The sequence below is a fragment of the Rhinatrema bivittatum genome, chromosome 1 (genome assembly GCF_901001135.1).
Source record: "Rhinatrema bivittatum chromosome 1, aRhiBiv1.1, whole genome shotgun sequence".
NCBI classification, from domain to species: Eukaryota; Metazoa; Chordata; class Amphibia; order Gymnophiona; family Rhinatrematidae; genus Rhinatrema; species Rhinatrema bivittatum.
Window position 1 is genome coordinate 485956484 of NC_042615.1, and position 26738 is coordinate 485983221.

Here is a 26738-nt window from a genome sequence, read left to right on the forward strand (position 1 = left end):
GCAGAGTTCAGTTGGGTAAATAGATCCACCTGGGAGTAGCGGTTCATTTCTCATCACCCAGGCAAATCAGTCTAGGTGCATGGGGTTTGCTCTACAGCTAACAGATGGAGACAGAAAAAGTTTGCTGACATTATCCTTTATAGGGACCAGTTCTTTCCTCAGCTTGCCAGTATTCTCTGTCTCTAGCAGATGGTAGACAAGTATCCCATGCTATGACTGAGTCTTGAACTAGGCTAGGTGAAGAAGTGGATTCAGCTTCTCCTGGGATGACAGTCTTTGACTCCCTGTCCTGACTGAGCTGATCTTGGGGGTGACTGACTTCCTCCCTAGGATGATAATTTTGGACTCACTCACTCAGTACAGCATAGCATGGCAGCCAGGGGGCTTCAGAGATAAAGGGTTTGTTTTTCCTTTCTTCCTCTCCCCTTCCCCCTTTTTCCTCCTATAGGTGGGCTGTCTTGTTCTCTACTCCCAATAAAAAAAAGAAATTTCCTAGCATGTAGCTAGATGGACTCAGGACCAGTGCTTTTCAATATATATGTAAATGATCTGGAAAGGAATACGACGTGAGGTTATCAGATTTGTGGATCATACAAAATTATTCAGCGTAGTTAAATCACAAGCGGATTGTGAAACATTACAGGAGGATCTTGCAAGACTGGAAGATTGGGCATCCAAATGGCAGATGAAATTTAATGTGGACAAGTGCAAGGTGTTGCATATAGGGAAAAATAACCCTTGCTGTAGTTACACGATGTTCCCTGTACGTACCAAGATCAGTCCAGACCGCTGGGTTGTGTCTCCCTTCCAGCAGATGGAGTCGGAGAAAAAACTGAAAAGGCACCCCCTCTTAACCTGGTGTGCCACCTGCGATCCCTCGGTATTTTCTCTGACTCTCAGCAGAGGAGTTCGACAGAACCTGCGGTCTTGATCCTTCATATTTCTTTAAATTTATTGACATTCTCTCCGGAGTTCTTAGGCTCTGACTTCTTTTGTTAACACCTTTGGCTACAACAAGTTTATTGAAGAAAAAAAAAATCAGTACTGTTTTTATTTTACCAGGGTTTCTCTCTTCAGCAGCGGTAGTGGTAAGGCTGGGGCTGGAAGCTCTGAGAGCCTTGTTCCCGGAGGGACATATGTCTCTGGAGGGGGATTAACCGGTGGGCCAGTCCCTCCCCTTGGCGCCCCAAGACGAGTTTTCCTCGGGTGCTGCAGTTCCCCAGAGCTCCGGAAGGCCGCAAGTCGGCAGGGTAATTAAGCCTCTTATTTTTTTTTGTTTCCTACCGCGCTGTTCGGAGGCCCCCTGGGATGCCACGAGGGCAATTGTGCTCAGCATGTGGGGAGGCGGGGCTGCGCCTCTCGCGGGACGGGGTTTGCGCCTGCTGCCTTCCCGGAGGGGAGGGCTCGTCCTGGGGGATTTCGAGCTGATTTTGCTGCGAGCTGCGGAATGGCGCCCACGATTGCATACGGCCCCGTTGCCGGCGCGCGTAGGAACGGTGGCCATTTTGTCAGTTCCCTACCTGCCTGCTGGGGGAGAGGAATCACCGCTTTCTCTTCTCAGCTTGAGTCCGGTCTGACGCGCGATCCGGGACCTGCCCCCTCATCGAACTTGGCCCCCCCCCCCTCCTCCTTTTCCACTATCGGAGCCCTTAAAGGAACAGACAACATTTTCTTCAAAATTTATTTTACTGATGCATAAAGCATTTTTGGAGGCGGAAGCTCATCAGCAGGATGAAGAGCCCCTTCCCGCGAAGTTTGCGAGACGTGCCACAACCCTGAATGCCCCTTCAGTCCCTGATGTGACTCCGGAACCTGCTCCCTTGGGATCCTTTCTGGATCCTCTCCTCCAACATTTAGATGGGGGTGTTCATGAGTCCACCCCAGTAGAGTGGGATGACCCCTGGGTTTCTCACTTGTTTCGGTGGGAGGAGTTGGATCCATTGATCCCCCATGTTCTGGAGGAGCTGGAAGTGGAAGCACCAATCCCCAGCTCGGAGCCGGTTAAGGGGAAGCCAGTGCTCTCTGGGCTGCGTGCCCTGCCCCAAACTTTTCCCTTCCACCCAATGCTTAAGCAGCTGGTCACGCAGGAGAGGGAATCTCCGGACGCGACCCTGCAGGTGGACGGGCGATGGACAAGCTCTATCCTTTACCTGATGATGCCTTGGATATCCTCAGGATCCCCAAGGTGGACGCGTCGGTTACCGCGGTCACTAAGTGGACCACTATTCCTGTCACGGGAGCGACTGCTCTTAAAGACTTGCAGGCTAGATGACTAGAGGTCCTCCTCAAGCGCATCTTCGAGGTGTCAGCGCTGTGTGTTCGGGCGGTGGTCTGCAGTAGCCTCATGCAGCGAGCGACCCTCGGGTGGGTCCAGCAAATGCTCACCTCACAGGAGTTACCACCAGAGGCAGCAGATCAGGCGAATAGGATGGAGTCCGCGGTGGCTTACACGGCGGATGCATTATATGATCTGTTACGGGCATCTTCGCGCAACATGGCCACTGCAGTCTCGGCTAGGCGGCTTCTCTGGCTCCGGAACTAATCCGTGGACGTTTCTTCCAAAACTCAGTTGGGCAATCTTCCTTTTACATAGAAACATAGAAATGACGGCAGAAGAAGACCAAACAGCCCATCCAGTCTGCCCTGCAAGCTTCGCACTTTTTTTTTTTCTTATACTTATCTGTTACTCTTGGCTCTTAGTAACCTTTTGGTTCTATTTCCCTTCCACCCCCACCATTAATGTAGAGAGCAGTGTTGGAACTGCATTTAAGTGAAATATCTAGCTTAGTTAGGGGTAGTAACCGCTGCAATAAGCAAGCTACACCCATGCTTATTTGTTTACCCAGACTATGTAATTCAGTCCTTGTTGGTTGTTGTCTGTATATAGATCCACTTTTCTTCCTTCCCCCTTCCGTTGAAACAGAGAGTTATGCTGGATATGCATTGAAAGTGAAGTATCAGACTTTCTCCCCTGCCGTTGAAGCAGAGAGCTATGCTGGATATGCATGAAATATCATCCTTTCTTTTAAGGGAAAATTGTTGTTTGGGAAGGAGCTGGACACCCCTATTAAGTCTCTTGGGGAGAATAAGGTGTATAAGTTGCCTGAAGACAAGCCCAAGTCTTCCAGACCCTTTCGGGCGGTGCGTTACCGTTTCCGGGGACAACGTAGATTTTGGCTGTCTTGGCCACCCGCCTTTCCCGTCCAACAACAGACTGAGAGAGCTCAGGCTTGGCCTACTTCCTTTCGTGCTCGGATGCCATTTCGGGATGGAGGCTCTCAAGGAGCCACCGGAGTTAAGCCATCCCAATGAAGGTGTTCTGACCCTCTCCTCGGTTCCAGTGGTGGGAGGTCGCCTCTCCCTGTTTCTCGAGGAGTGGGTCAGGATCACGTCGGACCAGTGGGTCCTCAATATCATCGCAAACAGTTACGAGTTGCATTTTGCCCACCTGTTAAAGGATCTCTTTCTGATTTCTCCCGCCGGTTCTCGGACCAAGCAAGAAGTAGTTGGGCAAACTCTGACTCGGTTGAAATCCCTGGGGGCCATTTTTCCAGTTCCTCCAGAGGAGCACAGGTCCGGCAGGTACTCCATCTATTTTGTAGTCCCGAAGAAAGAGGGGTCCTTGCGGCCGATATTGGATCTCAAGACAGTCAACCGAGCCCTTTGGGTTCCCCGATTTTGCATGGAGACTCTCCATTCGGTCATTGTGGCCGTCCACTTGGGAAAATGTTTGGCCTCTTTGGACCTGACAGAGGCGTATCTTCACATCGGAATTCGCGAGCGCCATCAGCGTTTTCTCCAGTTCATGGTCCTGGGGGAGCATTATCAGTTCCAGGCACTCCCGTTCGGACTAGCGACAGCGCCTCAGGTCTTCACCTAGGTGATGGTGGTCGTAGTAGTCTCCCTACGGCGGGAGGGGATCTTAGTTCACCCCTACCTAGATTATTGGCTCATCTGGGTCAAATCGGAGAGCCTCTGTCGGGTGGCAGTGAGCAGGGTTCTGCTCCAGTCTCTTGGTTGGGTGGTCAACTTTTCCAAGAGCCATTTGGTACCATCACAGGTCCTCAACTTCTTGGGAGCACGCTTCGATACCTCGGTCGGCAAGGTCTTCCTCACTCAGGAGAGGATGCTCAAGATAGAGGCGCAAATCCGTCGGCTCCTGTCCTTTCCCCTTCCCATAGTATGGGATTATTTGCAGGTACTTGGTTCCATGGTGTCTACCCTGGAGGTGGTTCCTTGGGCATGGACGTATATGAGACCATTACAACGCGTGTTGCTTTCTCGGTGGGATCTGAAATCAGAGGAGTTTCACCTGGCGTTGCCACTGATGGAACCAGCCAGGTCCAGTCTCGGTTGGTGGTTGATCCCGGCCCACTTGTTACAGGGGATGGACCTGGAGGAGCCGCAGTGGGTAATAGTCACGACTGATGCCAGCCTCACTGGTTGGAGGGCAGTTTGCCAGTCGTAATCCGCTCAGGGTCGTTGGACAAGTTATCAGGCGACGTGGTCAATAAATCGATTGGAAACTAGGGCGGTATGCTTGGCGTTGCGCGTCTTTCTCTCTCTGGTAGCTCAGCATGCAGTGCGAGTCTTGTCAGACAACACGATGACTGTGGCCTACATCAACCGCCAGGGGGAACCAGAAGCCGGCTGGTGGCCTGGGAGGCTGAACGGCTCATGACGTGGGCAGAGCGCCATCTGGTCCGGCTGGCAGCCTCGCACATAGCCGGGGTGGACAATGTGCAGGCAGACTTTCTCAGCCGCCAGCATCTGGATACTGGCGAGTGGGAATTGTCTGTAGCCTTCTGGCTTCTCACTTGTTGCTGGGGGGTTCTGCACCTCGATCTGATGGCAACTCGGACAAATGCAAAGGCACCCCGGTTTTTCAGTCGTCGGAGAGATCACGGGTCTGAAGGAGTGGGTGCTCTTGTTCTTCCGTGGCCGCGCGACGTTCTGCTGTATGTGTTTCCGCCTTGGCCACTAGTGGGCAAGATCTTGCATTGGATAGAAAACCATGTGGGGGTCTGTCATCCTTGTAGCTCCAGAGTGGCCCCGAAGGCCGTGGTTTGTAGATCTGATCACCTTGGTGGTCGACGGTCTGGTGCGTCTCACCCATCTCCCAAATCTACTTCGCCAAGGTCCAGTATTTTTCAATCTGGTGGATCGCTTTTGTCTAGCGGCCTGGCTTATGAGAGAAGGCAGTTGAGGAAGAGGGGATATTCGGATTCTGTTATTTCTACCCTTTTGCAAGCACGGAAATCGTCCACATCATTGGCCTATATTCGTGTTTGGAGAGTTTTCCACTCTTGGTGCCGTGGATTGAAAGTGCCCCCATGACTGGCTTCGGTAGCACAAATCCTATCTTTTCTGCAGGAGGGACTGAAGAAAGGTCTAGCTTGCAGTTCTCTCCGGGTGCAGGTCGCGGCACTGGGTTGTCTGCGGGGCAAGATTGATGGGTTTTCGCTGGCAGCTCATCCAGATGTGTCCTGTTTTTTTTTTAAAGGGGGCCAAGCATTTGTGCCCTCCGGTATGACAGATTTGTCCTGCGTGGAGCTTGAATTTAGTTCTCAGGGGCTTATGTGGGCTTCCATTTGAGCCCCTCCGGCAGGCCACGTTGAAGGACTTGACTCTCAAGACTGTTTTTTTGGTAGCCATTACCTCCGCACGGCGGATTTCCGAGCTTCAAGCTTTGTCGTGTCTGGATCCGTATCTCCGTATTTCGGATTCCGGAGTTTCGCTGCAGACCGTCCTATCTTTCCTGCCCAAAGTGGTATCGGATTTTCATGTGAATCAGACAGTAGAGTTACCAGCCTTCCCCAATTTGGATCCAGCTTCTTTGGCGGATAAGGATCTGCATAAGTTGGATGTGCGGCGGGTTCTCCTTCACTATCTAGAGGTGACCAATGCCTTTTGGTTGTTGGATCATTTGTTTGTCTTATGGAGTGGCCCTAGGAAGGGTCACAAGGCATTCAAAGCTACGGTTGCTAGGTGGTTGAAGGAGGCCATTTCCTCTACTTATCTTTGCGCTGGGCGCGCAATCCCTGACGGCTTGAAAGCGCACTCTACCAGATCTCAAGCGGCCTCTTGGGTGGAGAGCCAGTCGGTCTCGCTGCAGGAGATTTGTAGAGCAGCCACTTGGAAATCGTTGCATACTTTTGTGAAGCATTATCGTGTGGACGTCCGTGATCGGAGGTTGACTGCTTTGGCAGCAGTGGGACTCTCCAGATTCCACCCCAATTAGGGCAGCTCGGGTACATCCCAGCGGTCTGCACTGATCCTGGTACGTACAGGGAAAGGAAAATTGGTTCTTACCTGCTAATTTTCGTTCCTGTAGTACCAAGGATCAGTCCAGACGCCTGCCCTTGGTTTTTGGAGAGTCCGTTTCCGTATGTTTTCTTCCTTCCCTCGGCAGAGTTATTTACAGGAATTGGAAGGAATCTTCTTTATTAATAGGTTATGCGTGGTACGGTTTGTTTATTTCACCACGCATATTGTTGTAGCCACTGGTTGTTATGTTTGGGGATTTTTATCCTTTCATTGGTTATTCTGCTTTGATATCGAATATACTGAGGGGATCGCAGGTGGCACACCAGGTTAAGAGGGTGTGCCTTTTCAGTTTTTTCTCTGACTCCATCTGCTGGAAGGGAGACACAACCCAGTGGTCTGGACTGATCCTTGGTTCTACAGGAACGAAAATTAGCAGGTAAGAACCAATTTTCCTTTAGGTTCCATATTAGGAGCTACCATCCAGGAAAAATAGGCATCATATTGGATAATACTTTAAAATCGTCGGCTCAGTGTGCTGCAGCAGTCAAAAAAGCAAACAGAATGTTAGGAATTATTAGGAAGGGAATGGGTAATAAAACTGAAAATGTCATAATGCCTCTGTATCGCTCCGTGGTGAAACCACACAATTAAACTCTGGAATTTGTTGCCAGAGGATGTGGTTAGTGCAGTTAGTATAGCTGTGTTTAAAAAAAGGTTTGGATAAGTTCTTGGAGGAGAAGTCCATTACCTACTATGAATTAAGTTGACTTAGATAATAACCACCACTATTACTAGCAACGGTAACGTGGAATAGACTTAGTTTTTGGGTACTTGCCAGGTTCTTATGGCCTGGATTGGCCACTGTTGGAAACAGGATGCTGGGCTTGATGGACCCTTGGTCTGACCCAGTATGGCATGTTCTTATGTTCTTGAAGTCTGTGTACAATTCTGGTTGCCGCATCTCAAAAAAGATACAGTTGTGATGGAGAAGGTACAGAGAAGGGAGAAGGTACAGAGAAGGGCAACCAAAATGATAAAGGGGATGGAACAGCTCCCTTATGAGGAAAGACTGAAGAGGTTAGGGCTGTTCAGCTTGGAGAAGAGACAGCTGCGGGGGGGATATGATAGAGGTCTTGAACGAGTAGATGTGAATCGGTTATTTACTCTTTCAAATAATAGAAGTTAGCAAGTAGCACATTTAAGACTAATCTGAGAAAATATTTTTTCACTCAACGCACAGTTAAACTCTGGAATTTGTTGCCAGAAGATGTGGTTAGTGCAGTTAGTGTAGCTGGGTTCAAAAAAGGTTTGGATAAGTTCTTGGAGGAGAAATCCATTAACTGCTATTAATCAAGTTTACTTAGGGAGTAGCCACTGCTATTAATTCCATTAGTAGCATGGGATCTTCTTAGTATTTGGGTAATTGCCAGGTTCTTGTGGCCTGGTTTGGCCTCTGTTGGAAACAGGATGCTGGGCTTGATGGACCCTTAGTCTGACCCAGCATGGCAATTTCTTATGTTCTTAATGGGTTATATGCTCTTCTGCTAGCAGATGAAGATGGTGCCAGGTTTCAGAGCTGATGTCACACCCCTGCAGTGACCTCAGCCCTTCAGTATCTCTTCATCTCCTAGCAGATTTGGAAGTGCTTTCCCTATCGGGATTGCAGTACTCTTTAGAAGAGGAAATTTTATCTTTAAATTGGAGAAAGATTGAGCCCCGTTCTCCTGAGGTGATACCTAAAGGTCCCTCCCCCAGTTGAGAATTCCTGAGGCGATTTCTGAGATCCCTCAGGGGTGTGCCTTGGTCTGGTAGCCGGTTTCCGGCGTGGACTTTGCTGCTAAAGCAGCTGAAAGGCAGCGGGTGCAGGAAGCTGAGCGAGGTGTTGATGGCCAAAGCCCTCTCCCCTCACAGCTGGAGACCGTCTCTGTATTCAGCCGGTAAGTGCTGAGCCCAGGTAAGTAAAGAGAGAAGAGAATTCCTTTTGATTGAGAGACATGGAGGGGCTTCGGTAAGTCTTTCTCCGGTCTCCTTGCTCAGCGTGCCATACTGATGACGTTCCCGATCCCGTTGGGGTAAGGGAAGGGGGCTTCCGAGCGGGTTGATCGGCCCCCCTGATAGGCTAGGCCCTGCTTCAAGCTCAGTGGGCACACCGCGTGGAAGGCTGCGGTGGTGCCATCTTGAATGCAGTTTGTGCATCTCCATTGCCCTCCGAAGCCCCTCCAAGTCTCTCAATCAGCTGAGTTCATAGTTACCGTTCATAATGGCTCTGGCAGCAAAGAAGCATGAGGCATTCTTTGTGCTGCCTGCCATATTAGAGCTCTCAGTCTGTCCTTGATCTTTACCTTTGTCAGCACTGGTAGGAGGCCCAGGGAGAGGCCCTCTCAGAACTTTTCTAAGCCCTGCTCCTCCCATTCAGAGGATGGGTCAGCCATGATCTTCACCAGTAGCACCTCTGGATCTGAGTAATCCCGGAGCTGGGTCTACCACGGGAGAGGGAAATTCAGCTGCACCTATCCCAGTTCCTCCTGGGCCAGGCATGGACCCAGAGGCCTTTTCTTGGATGGAATTTTTCAAGGCCTTCAAGCCTTTGTACAGGTGCAGTCTGTCTCTCTTGCCCTTGTCCGGACCGATCCCCAGCCGGGAAGACCTCGCTCTCTCTGCAGGCCTCAAGACATGCCTCGTCACATCAAGGGTATTCCTGACAGAGGCCCAGACACCTTGGACAAGGAAAGGGATGCAGATTTATTGGAGGATGGGGAAACCCTCCAGGCTTGCAGCCGTATCAGACCATGTTATGGTTTTTTCATAGAGATGAATTGCTGGCCCTGGTTTCCCAGAGTCTGAAGATTCTGGGAGTTCCTGGCACAGACCCTGTGACAGAGCCAAAGAAGAATCCCATTCTGGTGTCTCTATGGAAAGCCTCTTGCTATTTTCCCATGCTGGGAGCATTGTCGAACATTGGAAGCTCTGTACCCACTGGATCCGGCGGCCAGAAAATGCCTGCGTTTCCCCAAAGTCGACACCCTGGTCTGCACCATTTCGAAGCGAACAACTATCCCAGTGGAGGGAGGAGCGGCCTTAAAGGATGCGCATGATAGGCAGTTGGAGTCCATCCTTAAAACAAACCTTTGACGTGTCAGTGATGACACTACAGATTGCTTCCTGTTGTGCCCTGGTGACTCGTTCGAGACTGCTTCTCTCTAGAGAGGTAGATAACTCAGGGATGCATTCCAGAGAGGCTCTGGAGCCTGCTGCTGCCTTTTTAGCGGACGTAGGCTCTGACCTAGTCCGTACCTTGGCAAGAGGAGTGGCCTCGATGGTGGTGGCCAGAAGACAGCTATGGCTGTGAAATTGGTCAGCGGACACGACCTATAAGGCAAAGCTCACAAAGATGCCCTATAAGGGATCCCTCCTATTCGGAAGTGAATTGGAAAAGCTGGCGTAAGTAGGGTGAATCTCCAGTGCCTCGGCTACTGGAAGATAAGAGGAAGAGGTTGCAGCGCCCCTCGCCTATGAGGGGTCGGGCCAGGGGCTCCCAGCGCTTTCAGCCCTACAGGAACTAGACATTTCAGACATCCTGTTCCTCGAAGGTCTCAGTCCTTTTGGAATGGACAACCAAAGAGGGGGCTGGTTTGCGTTCAGGTTCAGCCCGACCTTCCTGATGAAGTTTTGCCGACCCATCCAGCGGTGGTTTGAGATCACATTGGACTAATGGGTACGGTTATCATACAAGAAGGATACGTGCTGGAGTTTTGCCGCACTCCTCAGGACCTATTCATGATGTCTCTGTGCCACTCCCAGCACTAGAAGCTGGCAGTGGAACCTACCTTGATAAGGCCTCTCAATTTGAGGGTTATAATTCCAGTATCTACGCCCCAGGAAAATATTGGGCGTTATTCCATTTATTTCATTGTACCGAAGAAGGAGGGTTCCTTTTGCCCCATCCTGGACCTGAAGAGCGTCAGCCGCCATCTACAAGTAATTAATTTCCCCATGGAACCTCTGTGCTCCGTCATGATGGCACTACAACCGGGAGAGTTCTTCACCTCCCTGGATCTCTCGGAGGCCTGCCTTCATATTCCAATCTGACAAGACCACCAGTGTTTCCCATGCTTTGTGGTGCTGGACCGCCATTATCAATTCCGGGCCCTGCCCTTAGGCCTGGCCACCGCCCCCAGAACATTTTCCAAAATTATGGTGGTTGTGGCCACAGCACCGAGGAAAGAAGGGATCCTGGTGCACACATACTTGGACGACTGGTTGATCCGGGCGAAGTCGTTAGAAGAGTCTCCAGGTGACCAGCAGGAAACATCTCTGCTTCAGGAGCTTGGTTGGGTCGTGAACATGGACAAAAGCAGTCTCAAGCCCTCCCAGTCCTTAGAGTATCTGGGAGTCCGGTTCCAACACCAAGCAGGGCAAGGTCTTCCTCCCACCCTCGAGGTTAAGGAAGCTGATGTGCCAAGTGTGCCGGTTGACAAACACAATTTGCCCCAGGGTGTGGGGTTATCTTCAGGTCCTCAGTTTGATGGCATCAACCCTGGAGGTAGTACCGTGGGTGAGGGCATACACGCTTCCACTCCAACGCTCCTTGCTGTCAACGTTGTAACCCGCTATCCCAAGACTATTCAATTTGCCTCCACCTACCAATGGAAGTATGTTCTTGTTTCCAGTGGTGGCTACAGGAAGCTCATCTGAGCAAGGGTGTAAACCTGTTCCCTCCAAACTGGCTCGTCCTCACAACGGACGCGAGCCTCTGGAGGTGGGAAGCTCACTATCAGGAACTAGTGACCCAGGGGAGTTGGACCAAGAAAGAAGTGTACTGGAACATAAACTGCCTGGAAGCCCGGGCAGTCAGATTAGCATGCCTATAGTTCAGCCACATGCTCCAGGGTCAGGTGGTATGCATGATGTCAGGCAATGCAACAACGGTAGCCTACATTAACCGCTAGGGAGGAACCAAGAGCCAGCAAGTGTCTCTGGAGATAGATATCCTTATGAAATGGGCGGAATTGAATCTACAGATGATCTTGGCCTCCCACATCGCAGGAAAAGACAAGGTCAGAGCACACTTTCTAAGCAGGGAGAGTCTGGATCCAGGAGAATGGGCGTTGTCGGCCAGAGCCTTTCAGCTGCTGGTAGATTGCTGAGGCCTCCCATCCACCGACCTGCTGGTTGCATCTCACAATGCGAAGGTCTCCCGATTCTTCAGTCGTAGAAGAGATCAACGGTCTTTGGGAATCAACACCCTTGTTTAGACCTGGCCAGAGGTGTATGCACGGGTCTGGAGAATATTTGAGGCCTGGTGCGAGGGACATGGTGTCCCCGCTCGGGTGGTAAAAATCTCACTAACTCTGGAATTTTTGCAGGATGGCTTGAATAAAGGTTTGTCCCTTAACTCCTTGAAGATCCAGGTAGTGGGCTCTTCTGTTTCAGGGGCGAGGTGAACGGAACCTGCCTGTTGGCACATCCGGATGTGGCTCGTTTTCTGAAAGGGTTGAAGTACCTCCGGCCACTCCTATTGTGTTCAGTTCCCTTGTGGAATCTTAATCTAGTATTGGAATTTTTGGGAGGGCCCTCCTTTCGGCCGCTGCACAGTCTTTCCTTGCATTTATTAACCTTGAAAACTATGTTCCTGGTGGCTATATACTTGGCATGTTGCCTCTCTGAACTGCAGGCATTGTGTCAGGAACCGTTCCTCTGGATGACTCCAGGAGTGTTTCAGCTTCGTACCGTTCCATCCTTTTGCCCAAGGTAGTCTTGGAGTTTCATTTGAATCAGTCCGTTTTGTTGCCCTCCCTAGATAAGCTCAAGGACGCAGAAGAATATTCCGCCTCCGTCGTTTGAATGTCAATAGATTTTTGGTGTGGTTTCAGAACCAGTCCAAAAGATGGTGGAAGAAAGCAGGGCGAGCCAGCTTTGCGGGCTACCACAGCCTCCTGGATTAAGGAGGTGGTCACGGGAGCTTCTGTGGAAGCAGGAAAGTAATTACCTTCTCAGGTTGAAGCACATTCCACTAGGGTTCAGTTGGTCTCATGGTTGGAAGCTAGACTGCTGTCTCCCATCGATATCTGCCAAGCGGCAACATGGTCCTCCCTGCACACCTTCTCCAGGTTCTATCGCCTGAAAGTACAGGCCCGAGAGGACACAGCCTTTGCAAGGGCGGTGTTTACTGGACTGCGGGCAGCCTTCCGCCCCGAACAGGAGTAGCTTTTGTACATTCCATTGGTCCTAAGTCCATCTGGCTACACGCTAGGAAATGGAGAAATTAATTACCTGATTATTTTGTTTTCCTTGGTGTAGACAGATGGACTCAGCATCCTGCCCACAGCTGCCCAAGAACGGTGCCAAGGATTTGCCCATGGAGTGGATATCGAATCCAAGAAATTACGGCTAAGCCGTCATCTAGTCCCTAGATCAGAGCATCTATATTCTTACTGAGGTTCAGTGTTTGGTTGAGTACAGTTGTAGTTATCAGTTTTTAATCATATTTTTAATCAATTATTTTTTTGTATGTCCACAGTGGCTTTTGAAGAGAATACTGAAGGGCTGAGGTCATTGCAGGGGGGGGGTGTATGTAGGGTGATGTCAGCGTTGAAATTGACTCCATCTGCTGGCAGGGGAGCATAATCCATTGGTCCTGAATCTGTCTACACCAAGGAAAACAAAATTATCAGATAAGTAAGTTCTCACAGGACAAGCAGGATGGTAGTCCTCACATATGGGTAACATCACAGGATGGAGCCCTGTACGGAAAACTTTTCTGTCAAAGTTTCTATAAAGCTTTGACTGACACACTGAGTGCACTGAGCATGCTCAGCCTGCAATTATCCCTGTGACCACAGGTGTCTCCCTCAGTCTTCTTTTTTCCGCTCTGCAGTAAGCATAGCGGTTAGGAGCTCTGTGAGAAATTCTAACACTTTTACCTCACGGAAACACAAACTTTTACTTTACAAACACTTTTCCCTGCACGGATCTCCCTTCGCGTACATTTATTCGACACTCGGTAAGTACTATGCCCTGTTTTTCGGTCGGTTCCTGTCACCTCTTTGGCCTGCCAACCGACTGAGGCCTTCCCTCTCCCTATGTTTTCATAGTTAGCCACACATAGCCTGCGAGTGTCCCTCTGTCACACTCTGCCTGGTTATTAGCGCCAGTGGGGCAGGGACTTCCACGGTTTCCATTGCCGCCAGAGCCTCTGTCGAATCCAGGTCCTTCGATTTCCTCGGTACCCTTGCGCAGTCGATGCTCCCATCGCTACCGTCGGTACCCCCTTCCGGACCATCCTGCATTCTTCGATGCCATCGGTACCCCTCCCCCGCGGTTCATTGATGCCATCGTTCCCTGCAACAATTCTATCAGTGCCATCCATGTTTTTCATCCATGGCACTGATTTTTCCCTGGGTTTCATCGATGCCATCATTGCTCGGATGGATGCCATCGATGCACACCCTTGTGTTGTCGGTGCATCGATACCGGGGTCGATGCCATCATCTCCCAGGGCACTTCCATCGATGCCAGGGTCATTCCCATCGATGCCATCGTTTATCTTATCGATGTTATCGATGGCCAGGACACTTTCATCGATGCCATCGTCTATTCCATCGGTGCCATCGATGCCCGGGTCGATGGCATCTATGCCAATGTCGATGCCGTCAACACCCACGGCCATGCCGTCGATGTCTTCGTCGTTCCTATCAATGCGGTCATTGACTCTGTCGATGCCGATATCATTTTTTCCGATGCGAACGATGTTTTTCGATTTCTTGATGCCACATCGTTTCCATAGATACCTATGCTGATGCCATCAGTGCTTTCGTCACTGTTATCCTTGCTCTGCCCGGGTCATCGACATATATTTTTGACGATGCCCTTGAGGCCGCTTCGGCCGCCGTCGACACCGTCAATACCGACATAGCACATCCACGTAATGCCCTCGCCTAAACACAGTGCTCCATGCTTTGGGTTCTTCTTAAAGCCCCGTATTAGCCTACGACACTATATAGTGCCAGGAGCAGTGCAGGCATACTTGACGGTCCGTCAACATTCACCATCCAAGACAGCGAGGGCATCCACCTCGGCGCTGGGGAAAGACCGGGCCGAGCACCGTGGCGCTCATTGTCACCGGCATGGTGACCGTCCGCCACTGACGCCATCCAGCACATCGGTGCTATCCTTCTCGGTGCTGGAGAATGCCCGGGCTGAGCAACATCACCACTGCCATCGCCACTGTTTCGCACAGTGCTGGCAGTCCTTGGTGCTCCAGAAACACTGGAACGAGTTCCGAAGAATTCTGGACTGGTGTCACGACACATCAAGCCGCTGCACTGAGGGCCGGGTTCACGAGTCATAATGGCTCCCCTGTACCCAAGGCGTGCCCCACCGACATCGTTGCGGGATTGTGGCCCTCCACAAATTACTGTGATAGCGCCAGCCACGCTAAGCCTGTTTCATCTATACCTGCGCTACCATACCAGGTTTCAGAGTTGAGACGGACGTTACGTCCGACAGGCTACCCCTCGATGACTCCTGAAATCCACGGAGCCATCAATCTTCACCGGCTTGTCCTTCGGCGATCCACGACGGGTGGTAAGTTCTCTAATCCCGCTTCAGCGGCATTCCCATTGAGATCTGTTCTCTAATTTGAGCCACATGGTTCGAAAAGGTTCTAGGTCGTCTGTCTTCCAAGAACCATACCAAGAGAATCTCTCTACCATTTAATTGGGATTGCATCAGGAAATCCTCCCTTTGTCAGCAACGGGACCCTGTACGATGAATACTCTGGCTTCTGGTTCCTAATTCAGGACCGAAGTTCCAGATGGATTCGCTGATCTGCTAAACACGAGATCCAGCAAATACTGCCTCAAGTGCAAGTCCACCTCGAAACCTGGCGACAGGTCTCGATGTTTTCTTGTACAGCACACAGAAATGTGGGTAAGACTTTACCGCTCAACCTCCCTTGGGAGGTTACATGATATCCAGGTTACATCAGCCCCGCCAGTTGGACACCTTCGGGTCTCTCAACTTGCCAGATGTCAGAGCGGCCACCCCACTCTGTACCAAGATTCACGGTACACTCCCTCGGACGCTACAAAGCGCAAGGGGGGGGGGGTTGGGGAGTTTTAATTTCACTATTCTTTCTTTCAACAGAAAGTAGTTACTCGGGGGAGGAAGTGACGTCACCAAGCTGATGGTAGCGTGAAGCCCGAGCTCCGCTCCTCATCTTTGCAAAAACCCTCTATAATAGTATACACCAAGCTCAGAAACTGGCTCTAAATGCGGCGATCAGGTGCAGGAACACGGCAGGCATGTCGCTCAGGAAAAAAATTGCCGATCTTAAACAATTCTCCTTCACGGCCGTGCCGGAGACGTTCCAAGATGGCCTCTCCAACCATGAGGCTGCAGAGCAGAGGCCTGAGTCCCCAAGGAGACAGGAGCGCGCTGCATCCCCAGTTTTGGCGATCGATACCGCTATATCCAAAGCAGATTTCCAGCATTGGTTCAGTGAAATAAAGGAAGGTATGGGTGCCCTGCGTACTGAACGGCAAACTTTGGCGGTGGACATGCGGCATGATTAAGCAGATCTCGGGGCCCATGTGGATGGCCTAGAGAACCATGTGGGAGACCAAGAGCATGTTCTGGCTGAGACACAACAGGAGCTTAGAAAAACGCAAAAGAAAGTGGATGAACACCAAAATTGGCTAGAGGACTTAGAAAACAGGTCCAGAAGGGGGAATTTGAGATTTTGGGGGATCCCTGAAGGGGAACCCTATAAAGACTGTGAAAAAATAATATTGGATATTTGTACTCTCCTTCTATATGATCCACAATCTGCTGCGGACGGGGCACAACCCCAGATATTGCTAGACAGGGCACATAGAGCTCTGGCCAAACCTAAAGGTAATCTACCAAGAGATATTGTAGTGTGCTTCCACAAATATACAGTTAAGGAGCAGATCATGTGTCAAGCCAGGAAACAACCCGACTTTCAATGGCACGGCAAGAAGATAGAGATTTTTCAAGACCTATCCCCATTACTATCCACCAGCGGCGGGACTTTCGTGAAGTACTGCAGGTGATGCGGGCTAATAATCATAAATATAGGTGGTTATTTCCATTTGGACTGCTGCTCACGGTACAGGGGGTCTCCACTAAGGTTCAGACGGTGGATGAGGCTGCAACTTTGAGTGCAGCTGGCTTGATGAGCACACCGGATGGGACCAACAAGCAGACAAGTTATCAACCACCGCTAGATAAAGCGCAAAGATGGCAGCGAGTACAGCACGGAGGCAAGAGGCTACACAGACACTCAGGGGAACCTTCTAGCCTTTGCACCAACAAAGACAAAGACTGAGAACTGTAATTTGGACTGTTCTATCAGCAATACCCATAGGGTAAAAATTTTTTCTCTTATCCCTGGCATGGTCACTCAGGGATCTGGGGGTAAGATTAAAGTTGTTTAAGTGATGTTGTACCTGGGAGGGGGTATCTACATTCCAGTTTTGTCTACGGTATTTGAATGGTTAAGAGGGTAAATGTACTATAACCTGAAAGGTAATGTTCAAAGGAGGGGGGACGAGTATCATGCTCATGATCAGACTATGGAAGGTGACATCAGTCCTCACATCCAGCAATGGATTCGAGGGGGAAGGGAAGGGGGTGGGGTGGAGGGGGTCCTACAAATCTAGCTCCTTAAGGGGGGGTAAGATACTATGCATACATGGGACGCTTGGCATGTCATTCAGTGCTCCTTCTACAAGCCGAGGTTCACGTTAGGAATGGCGTACATTCCCTCACACAGATGTTACATGGTTTCCACAAGGGTGGTATGGCTATAGCGGTATTATGCACGCAGGATGGGTGACTTAAAAATTTTATCCTGGAATGTGAAGGGGCTCACCACTTACTATAAACGGAAAATGCTATTTCAGGATCTCAGTAGGGCAAGAGTTGATATCCTATTATGTCAAGAAACACATCTCAATAAGAAGTATGAGAAACTTATAGTGTCTCCGCAATACCCGATGCAATATTATGTGGCTGCGACAAAACATAATAAATAAATATGGAGGGGTAGGAGTGCTTTTCGCTAAAGATATGATAATAGATGTGGTCTCCATGTTCAGGGATATTGAGGGCTGCTATATTATACTCAAGTTTAAAATGGGATCTGCACTGTATACTCTAGTGCAGTGATCTCCAAACCTGTCCTGGAGGGCCACCAGCCAGTTGGGTTTTTGGGATATCCTCAATGAATATGCATGAGAGAAAATTTGCATGCACTGCCTCCATGCATATTCATTGTGGATATCCCAAAAACCCGACTGGCTGGTGGCCCTCCAGGAGAGGTTTGGGGACCACTGCTCTAGTGAATATATACGCGCCTAATCAGGGACAGGGACCGTTTCTACAGAAAGTATCTGGAGCATTGCAGCAACGGGCTGAAGGCCATCTCATCATAGGGGGCAATTTTTAACCTTACCAGATATCCCTTTCTCGATTCTAGCAGTGGTAAGGGTGGCTATAGCAGTTCCCATAGAAAGAACTTCAAAAAGCTGGTGAAGGACTGGCTTCTGGTAGACGCTTGGAGGTTATTTCACCCAGGAGAAAAAAATTATACCTTTTACTCTAAAGTACATCAATCTTATTCTAGGATTGACTATCTATTAGTAGATAGAGCCTTAATTAACCATACTCACGACTCGGGGATAGAACCCTTCACTTGGTCCGACCATGCGGCTGTCTGGCTAACGCTCAGGGGTCTGGGGGCCCCCTCGGGGGTACGGCACTGGAAGCTTATTGAAAGCCTCCTTGATGACACTGAATACTGTAAACTGCTAAAGACAGATACAGAGCATTACTTAAGAGAAAATAACACAGCAGATGTCTCTGCTACGGTGGTATGGGAGTGCCTTAAAGCTGTGGTCCGAGGTAAATTAATAGCGAGAGCGTCACACTTATGCAAAGAGGACAATAAGAACCGTGTTGATCTTCTGCAGCGGATAGGTAGGCTGGAGATATGGCATAAACAGAGCCCTGATTCTTTGGTTGGGCAACAATTAGGTAAATTGAGGGCTGAATTGAAGGAACTCTCTCATAAGGAGATAATATTTCAACTTGACAAAGTGAAACAATTATATTTTGAAGGGGGCAACAGGGCGAGTCGCCTGGTAACCAGAAAACTCAAAGCCAGGGCTGTTCAGAACCAAATTCTAAAAATTAGGAGTAATACAGGAGAAATGCTGTCTGATAATGGCAGTATCAGAGAGAGATTCACACAATTCTATCAAAAGCTATACTCTAAATGGGAAGATATTTCTACTTTAGAAATAGACAAATATTTAGAGGAGAGAGACCTTCCTAACTTGGATACCCTTCAACAAACCCGGCTAAATCGGGAAATAACCTTGATGGAAGTATAGGCAGCCCTTAAGGACTTGAAGCTGGGTAAATCTCCAGGCGTAGATGGCTTCTCTGCTGGTTTCTACCGGCGCTTTAGCACGATTCTCGCTGCCCCACTCCAAGCTGCGTTTAACCATCTATTGGAAGGGGGACAGTTTACTGCAGCAGCTAATCGGGCAGGTATCTTGGCCAAACCGGGGAGAGATGCGACGATGCCCTCATTAATTTAGATTTAAAAATATTAGCAAAAATTTTAGCAACTAGGCTGGGTTCCATCGCAAAGCACTTGATACATGCCGACCAATCAGGCTTTATCCCAGGTAGGCTGGCAGCAGATAACGTTCGTAGGGTAGTGAATTTAATATGGCAGGCCCAGGCCACTTCTATTCCGCTGGTGCTTTTAACAGTGGATGCGGAGAAGGCCTTTGATTTGGTGCACTGGGATTATCTGTTTGCAATTTTGCGCAAGGTAGGGCTGGGGGGCCATTTTTCTACCTGGATTTGTAAACTCTATCGCCTACCCAGTGCGTGCATTAAGGTGAATAGGGGTTTCACGAAACCATTGGAGATAGCCAGAGGCACCATACAGGGCTGTCCTTTATCTCCTCTACTGTTTGCACTCTATCTGGAGCCTTTGGCCGCTAAAATCAGATCCAACCCAGAAATCCAGGGAATAACTGTGGGGATCCAGGAGTACAAGCTCTCTGTTTGCGGACAATGTTCTTTTCACTGTCGCCCACCCAGAGAGCTTGTTGCCTGGGTTGGTTCATGAGTTCCAGAAATTCTGTGCAATCTCTGGATACCAATTGAATGAAGACAAATCTGAAATATTAAATGTGACGCTCTCAGCAGACAACTTCCATAACTTGAATCGGCAATTCCCGTTCAAATTGGTTCATTCCACTTTAAAATATTTAGGTGTAAAGATTGGCGCTGATCTATCTAACCTCTATCAATACAATTATAAGGGCCTTTGGGAGAAAATTGTATCTGACTTACAGGCTTGGGAGAGGCATGATCTCTCCTGGCTAGGTAGAGTGGCCACTGTTAAAATGAACATTTTGCCTAGACTGGGATACCTATTTCAGACTCTCAGCCATACGGGGCTGGCAAAGAAAGATTTTCCAGTTTATTTGGAAAAGACGGCCCCCTCGAGTGAACAGAAAGGTTCTATATTTACCTAAATCCAGGGGTGGTTTGGGGGTGCCATGCCTACACTGGTATTACGTAGCCTCCCAGTTGCGCTCTCTACTAGATTGGCACCGTCCAATCACAGACAAGCGATGGGTCCAATTAGAAGCAGATCTTGTGCCGGGCATACGGTTGGCCTCAAGTGTTTGGTTGCCCAGGCATATTCGACAGCTGCCGGGGTCTTGCCCTCCGACTATAATACAGACCTTGCGAGTTTGGGACACTTGGAAAATATCTATTGGGCAAACGGGATGCCTACATGCGTACCCCTATCTTTCTTGACCCAGCGTTTGCGCCGGGCATGGAGTATTCATGGGCTAGGCGATGGGAGATACAGGGATGCACTCGATTAGAACACGTTTGGAACTAAGGGTACATGTGGGACTTTCAGGATTTAAAACAGAAATTTGATATGCCTGACGCCAGTCACTATTTTTACTGTCAGTTACAGCATTATATATTATCTATGGATGTACACCTTGCTCTCCAGAAAGGTAAAACTTTATTTGAAGGCTTCTGTGCTATAGCAGGGTCACTTACTAAGACAATATCTCTGATATACTCTCTCCTGAACGGAGAACTGGCAACTAAGCCATCTCATATTAAGGGATGGGAGACAGATTTAGGGTCCACTCTGAGTGCCGGGCAATGGGCAGGATCCTTTCTGGCTAATAATCGATGTTCCATCTCTTCCTCGATTGTAGAGCCTGGATATAAAATGCTTTTCCGGTGGTATCTCACGCCCTCTAAACTCCATAGATATTATTCCCAGGTCTCAGCACAATGTTGGAGGAGATGTGGTAATATTGGGACTTATATGCATATCTGGTAGTCATGTCCGAAGGCGATACAATACTGGGATAGTATAATTCAACTGCTAGCCGATGTGGTGGGATCTCCGATAATAAAGGATCCGGCATAGTTCCTGGTGCACATAAACACTATAGCGAGTAAGCTGTTCCACAAGGAGGAACACTTCCTACAACAAGCGATTCTAGCAGCAAGAATGGAGTTAGCATGTTGTTGGAAGCAAGAACAGGTACCCACTGTAGCTGCAGTGATTAAGCGTCTGGACAATGTCTGTTATCTGAATAAACTCACTGCACTTAGATGGAAGCAAGTGGCTAAATTTGAGCTCCAGTGGCACTGCTGGATGACTTGGCAGGGCAGGCCACAAAATTCTTAGAACACTTACTTATATACTGGGTATTGGATTCATGCTGAGGAGATGAGTGGAAGTGTAGATTTGTTGGGAAGGGGGGGGGGGGTGAGGGAACGAGGGAATAACAAATTGAAAAAATGAATGCGGTTTGTTCTCTATGGTCTCTTGTTATCTGTTGCCAGTTATGAACACATTATAAGTACAAGACACACTGAGACGTACAGGCATACCTGATCACATGGTCTCCCCTGGCCTATTTTCTAGATGTTTGCTTTAGTATATATCAGGTTCTTGTATTCCTGACACAGCAACTTCCAGTGGGGAAGAGATGGTATGTATGGGTGTAAGTAGATGTATCAAGAATGTTTTAGCATATACTCATCCCCTTGGTATGTGTGTTATTGTTTGTATGCTGGTTATGTCCATGGCACTCTTGTACATTGCTTCGTGCAATATTTTGTACGACATGTTTGTATTTTACCATACTGTTACCGCAAAAATATAAATAAAAAAAAAAAAAGAAAGTAGTTACTCTCTGCCCATCCTGGACCTCAGAAATTCCAACTTTCTTCAGAAAGCACAGGTAAAATGGTATCTCTCGTCACCATGCTTCCATATGTTACTCAGGTCGTAACACTCTGAAGCAAAACTCTTTACAAATTTGGATTTGTCTTACTAAGTTTGTTTTTATTATGTTTGTATGATTGTAAACCGCCTAAACGGACATGTAAATACCTTAAAGTGCGGTATATAAAAAAAACTTTTAAATAAATAATCCCAGTAAGTAGATTGCCTCTAATCTTTCTATGTGCTTCATGGTGAGTCAACAATATTACAATCCCAAACTCTGCCGGTTGCACCAGCTTTGGCAACTGGGGTATTTCATTAAATCACTATTGGTGACAGCTGTTTCTCTACGGAGTACATCATTATTCACACTTTTCCTTGCATGTTCAGCTGCATAACCACAGTCAATCCAAGCAAGGAGCTCTAACTTCTTCATGACTCACTATAAATCTACTACCTGGGATTGTTGTCACTGCCATAAATCCCTTTATAGAACACTTCTGGACGCCACAGTCACAACGACCTTCCTGTCCAGCAACCGCGCAGACATTCTAATAAATTCCTATATGTCCCTGCGCGCATATTCCATAACTTCAGCCCCTCAATTCTTTCATTGTCGGGCCATGGGGTTTTTTCACTGCACTTTTCTCATAAATCCAAAATTGCTATGGGATAGGTGAAATTTCATTATCAGTGGGTCTAAGCTGTTCAACTGCTTTCGTCCCTCATCCATATTGCAGATCTAGAAGCAAAACCTATTCTGCTCCTGCTAATGCTCGCATTTACTCAGAGTTGTAAAGTTTGGCCTAACATCTTCTCAACCCAATATGTGTCTATTCCGCTCCAGGCACAGTTTCACATGAACTTCCTGGAGCTTGTAGCCATGAGTTATGCCCTTATGCCTTCCAATACTGCCTCTGCAACAAATCTTTGTGCATACAGACAGACAGCATAGGGACAATGTGCTTTTCCAACACACAAGCACGCATAACCTCTTAGCTGCTCTGCTAGGAAGCTCCGCAGCTCTACTCTTGGCCCTTGCTTGCTCCATGCATCCTCGGACCACTTATCTGACAGACTTACTGAATGCACTAACAGACTTTCCCTGTACGTACCCGAATCAGTCCAGTCTCCTGGGTTTTGCCCCCCCCCCCCCCCCCCCCCCCCAGCAGATGGAGACAGAGCAGTTATCAAAACAAACTCCGCCTATAAATAGGCTGGTGCCACCTACAGTCCCGGCAGTATTACTCAATGACAAAGCAGAATGGAAATCTCGAAACCATTATAACTATATACAGTAAAAGAAACAAACCGGTCCACTGAACCCTCCCAGGACCTGAACCTTGAGAATCACTTGAGGACAAAATTCAGAACTCTGCCAATCTGAAATAAGATAATTTATAAGAACCGAGCGGACTCTCCCTTTCTTTTATGTCTGAGATGGGCGGGATTCTGGACTGATCCGTGGTACTACAGGAACGAAAATTATCAGGTAAGAAAATAATTTTCCTTTCCCTGAACGTACCCGGATCAGGATAACAAAGAAGAATAGATGCCGTAATCTTTTCCAAATATTTATTAAAGTAGAGAAGTGTTCTTTAAAAATGCCTGACTCAGGCCGAGTTTCGCAGCTCAACAGCCGCCGCCTCAGGGGCTTAGACAATCATGATTCTTGAATGTGTTAAAGTGGTGTAGAATTATCAAGGAACAAATTACTGTGAATCAGCGGTGCAAAGCAACTCAAAAGGTATGGAGAAGTAGCTTGGGTTACAGCAGCAGGCTCTGAACCAGGAAAGCCCTCTTTCCACTGCCCTGAAATACGACGACACTCCTCAAGCAAGAGTTTCTAGCGCTGCTCTGTAGCGCTCCCCTAGGAAAACCTCCTAGGGGAGCTGCGAAACTCAGCCTGAGTCGGGCATTTTTAAAGAGCACGTCTCTACTTTAATAAATATTTGGAAAAGATTAAAGCATCTATTCTTTGTTATCCTGATGGCTATTATTGATCGCCTACCTCTTTGTTTTTTGGGACATACCCGGATTAGTCCAGACTCCTGGGATGTACCAGAGCTTCCTTAATTGGGATGGGATCTGGAGAGGCCCGCTCGAAGCACTCCCTCTCCAAATCCTCATGCCAACTGGAGCCTGAACATCAAGTTTGTAATATCTTGCAAAAGTATGCAAGGATTTCCACATAGCCGCCCTGCACATCTCCTGCGGAGATACCATCTAACACTCTGCCCAAGACGCCGCTTGCAAATGAGTAGAGTGGGCATGCAGACCCGTAGGAAGGGATCTACCCCGAAGGAGATAGGCCGAACTAATAGCCTTTTAGCCAACAAGCTATAGTAGTTTTGGATGCCTGTTGTCCTCGTTTAGGATCGCTCCGTAGCACAAAGAGATGGCCAGACACACAAAACTAATTGGTAACCTCTAAGTAGCGCAGCAAAGCTCTGCGAACATCAAGCTTCCGCAAGTCACCAGCCAAAGGAACCAAACGGTCTAACTCCCTGAAGGCCGGCAGATCAACCAATTGGTTGACATGAAAAGAGGAAACCACTTTTAGCAAGAAAGACGGAACCGTCCTTAAAGAAACTCCCGAATCCGAAATCCGCAAAAAGGGTTCCCTACATGAAAGTGCCTGGAGTTCCGACACCCTATGAGCCGATGTAATGGCCACCAGAAAAATCACCTTCAAGGTAAGAACTTTTAGAGTCGATCTCTTCAAGGGCTCAAAAGGAGCCGAACAAAGAGCAGTGAGGACTAAATTCAGACTCCATGATGGATAGGGATGCCGAAGTGAAGGACGCAAGTGTTTTGCTCCCTTAAGAAAACGAACTACATCCGGATGTGCGGCAAACGCTACGCCCTGGACGGATCCACGCAAACAACCAAGCGCCGCCACTTGCACTCTGAGGGAACTACATGACAAACCGTTAGACCGGATTGTAGAAAACACAGAATATCTGACACCGAAGACCGGGTAGGCGTGACCTATCGGTCTAGACATCAAGTCTCAAAAACTTTCCATACTCTAACATATGTGAGATTGGTAGAAGTCTTACGCGATTGGAGGAGCGTGGCTACTACAGCCGGAGAACAGCCTTTGCGACTTAACCTCTGCCTTTCAAAAGCCATGCCGCTAGACAGAAACAATCGACTTCTTCCAAACAAACAGGCCCTTGATGCAGCAGGTCCAGGAGAACTGGAAACCGCAGCGGGCCCTCCATGGCAAGATTGAGAAGGTCCACGAACCAGGGATTTCTCGGCCATTCTGGAGCTACCAAGATGACCTGTGTTGGATGGATCTCTATCCGCCTGAGCACTTTGCCGATCAATGGCCAAGGTGGAAAGATGTACAGAAGAACCTCTGTGGGTCAAGGCAGCACTAGGGCATCTACCCCTTCTGCTCCAGTCTCTCTTTGCCGAGCATAGAACTGTGGAGCTTTGGCATTCCAAAACATCGCCATGAGATCCATGCTGGGCGTGCCCCATGCGTCGCAAATGAGTTGAAAAACCGCATCCATCAATTCCCATTCCCCAGGATCGAGACGGTGACAACTTATAAAGTCTGCCTGCACGTCGTCCACGCTGGCGATGTGAGACGCTGCTATGCTTACCAAGTTTTGTTCTGCCCAACTGATCAATTGTTGAGCTTCCATCGCCACCGGTTGACTTCTGGTTCCTCCTTGGCGATTGATGTACGCCACCATGGTCGTATCGTCTGAGAGAATTCTGACCGACTTGCCCTAGAGGAGATGATGGAATGCTTGCAATGCCAACCATACCGCCCTGGTTTCCAGTCGAGTGATAAACCAGAGAGATTCGATGGGAGACCAAAGTCCTTGTACCGACTTCCCTTGGCATACCACTCCCCAACCAGAGAAATTGGCATCGGTGGTGACCACTGTCCAGTCGGGCACTTCCAGGGGAACTCCTCGGACTAAATTGTCTGTCATCAACCACCAGTCGAGACTGGATCGCACTGCCTCCGTAAGCGGCAAAGGTAGATGAAAAAGCTCAGAGACTGGGTTCCATCTGGAAAGCAAGGCAGACTGTAAAGGCCTCATATGAGCAAAGGCCCAGGGTACAAGTTCTAATGTTGAAGTCATCGACCCGAGAACCTGTAAATCTCTGACTCTGGGTGGGTGCTTGAGCATTAAACCTCTTACTGGGACTTGAAGCTTGGAGATGCGTTCCATGGTAAGAAAAACTCTGCCCTGCTGAGTATCGAATAGAGCACCCAAATACTCCAATGACTGAGTGGGCTCCAGTCAGCTCTTGGCGAAATTGACCACCCAGTCCAGCGATTGCAGGAGCTGAAGTACTCTCTGAATCGCCTCCTGGGCAAGCGCTTTCGATTTTGCACGAATCAGCCAATCGTCCAAGTAAGGCTGCACCAGCAACCTTTTCCTGCGGAGATGGGATGCCACCACCACCATCACCTTGGTGAATGTCCTGGGCACTGTGGCTAGACTGAAGGGCAGAGCCTGAAACTGAAAATGCTGATCCAGTACCGAAAACCGAAGAAACCTCTGGTGGTCTGACCGAATGCCTATATGAAGATCTGCTTCCGTGAGGTCTAAAGATGCTAGAAACTCTCCCTTGCGCACCGAGGCAATGACTGACCAGAGTGTCTCCGTGCGAAACCGGGGGACCCGGAGACATCTATTTACTTTTTTCAGATCCAGAATGAGCCGAAAGGATCCCTCATTTTTTGGCACTATGAAGTAAATGGAGTAACGGCCTTTCCTTCTTGCCTCCAGATGCACTGAGATGATGGCCCCTAGTTGCAGAAGTCATTGCAAAGTTTGGTTTGTAACCACAGGGAGAAATTAGAAATCTTATTCTCCTCCAGAGATTGGATCATATCTTCCAGGTCTTTACCGAAAAGTAGCTTGTCTTTGAAGGGCAAGGACCCTAGCTGTGACTTGGAGGAGACATCCACCGACCAGTTTCTCAAAAGAGGAGCCTACAAGCTGAGACAGCTGAAATCATGGATCTGGCCGATGTGTGCAGTAGATCATATAGTGCATCCGCGCTGTACACCACCAAAGTTTCCAGACGACCTGCCTGGGCCGCCTCTTCATCTGATAAGGCAGCGTTAGCTTGCAACTGCTGAATCCAGTGGAGACCCGCTCATAAGGCAAAATTG

General features: G+C 48.9%; 1 protein-coding gene across 1 annotated transcript in view; it reads left to right on the top strand.

Moving 5' to 3' along the window:
- Positions 1-26738, top strand: part of FAM120C (family with sequence similarity 120C) — a 385399-nt gene that overhangs the window by 96070 nt on the left and 262591 nt on the right.